Source organism: Amblyomma americanum, chromosome 1, assembly GCF_052857255.1.
Source record: "Amblyomma americanum isolate KBUSLIRL-KWMA chromosome 1, ASM5285725v1, whole genome shotgun sequence".
Classification (NCBI taxonomy): domain Eukaryota; kingdom Metazoa; phylum Arthropoda; class Arachnida; order Ixodida; family Ixodidae; genus Amblyomma; species Amblyomma americanum.
The window spans coordinates 521,724,796-521,726,116 of NC_135497.1; the positions used below are offsets into that span (position 1 = coordinate 521,724,796).

The 1,321-nt window shown below is 50.0% G+C and overlaps 1 non-coding gene across 1 annotated transcript; it reads left to right on the top strand.

The window, feature by feature from the left end:
* The first annotated feature begins 253 nt into the window (after positions 1 to 253).
* TRNAS-CGA (transfer RNA serine (anticodon CGA)) lies at positions 254 to 327 on the top strand. The gene has a single exon. It is a non-coding gene; the product is annotated as a tRNA-Ser (tRNA).
* The last annotated feature ends 994 nt before the right edge of the window (positions 328 to 1,321 follow it).

The following is a 1,321-nucleotide window of genomic DNA, read 5'->3' on the forward strand; positions in this document are numbered from 1 at the left end:
CATTTCCGTTAACTTACCTGCTAATAGCTTAACGAGGGTCTCGGTTCTGGCAGTCTTGATGCCATAGGTAGCTTAAGATGGCTCTCGCACAGTTCCCGCCCTCGCCGTTAGATGACGTTCCACGTCACTCTCGCGGTATTACAGGACGTGCTACGTCCGCCGCTATGGTCGAGGGTGGCGCCGGTGAACACTCTCAAGGTTCGCTTACACCCAATGAACATAAATACCCTCGAGAGCAGCAGATTGGACAGCCGTCGCCGTAGCTCAGTTGGTAAGAGCACCGAACGCGATATTCGGAGGTCGTGGGTTCGGATCCCACCGGCGACATGGTTGTTTTTTCTGCTGCTTTATACGTAATTTTCTTTAAGCGATTTATTAGTCTAAGTACTATAATATCCCACTGATAAGCACAACACATAAAAAAACATTCCCCTATGCACCTTGGTTTCGGTGACTGTTGGCTCCCTTCATAGGTTTGTCAAAAGGGGCCCCTCATTTCCTTTAACTTACCTGCTAATAGCTTAACGAGGGTCTCGGTTCTGGCAGTCTTGATGCCATAGGTAGCTTAACAGGGCTCTCGCACAGTTTCCGCCCTCGCCGTTAGATGACGTAGGACGTGCTACGTCCGCCGCTATTGTCGAGGGTGGCGCTGGTGAACACTCTCAAGGTTCGCTTACACCCAATGAACATAAATACCCACGAGAGCTGCAGATTGGAAAGCCGTCGCCGTAGCTCAGTTGGTAAGAGCACCGAACGCGATATTCGGAGGTCGTGGGTTCGGATCCCACCGGCGGCCTGGTGGTTGTTTTTCCTGCTGCTTAATAAGTAATTTTCTTTAAGCGATTTATTAATCTAAGTACTATAATATCCCACTGATCAGCACAACGTATAAAAAACATTCCCCTATGCACCTTGGTTTCGGTGACTATTGGCTCCCTTCATAGGTTTGTCAAACGGGCCCTTCATTTCCTTTAACGTACCTGCTGATAGCTTAAAGAGGGTCTTGGTTCTGGCAGTCTTGATGGCATAGGTAGCTTAAGAGGGCTCTCGCACAGTTTCCGCCCTCGTCCTTAAATGACGTTCCACGTCACGCTCGCGGTATTTCAGGACGTGCTACGTCCGCCGCTAAGGTCGAGGGTGGTGCTGGTGAACACACTAGAGGTTCGCTTACACCCACTAAACATAAATACATACGAGAGCAGCAGATTGCACAGCCGTCGCCGTAGCTTAGTTGGTAAGAGCACCGAACGCGATATTCGGAGGTCGTGGGCTCGGATCCCACCGGCGACATGGTTGTTTTTTCTGCTGCTTTATACGTAAT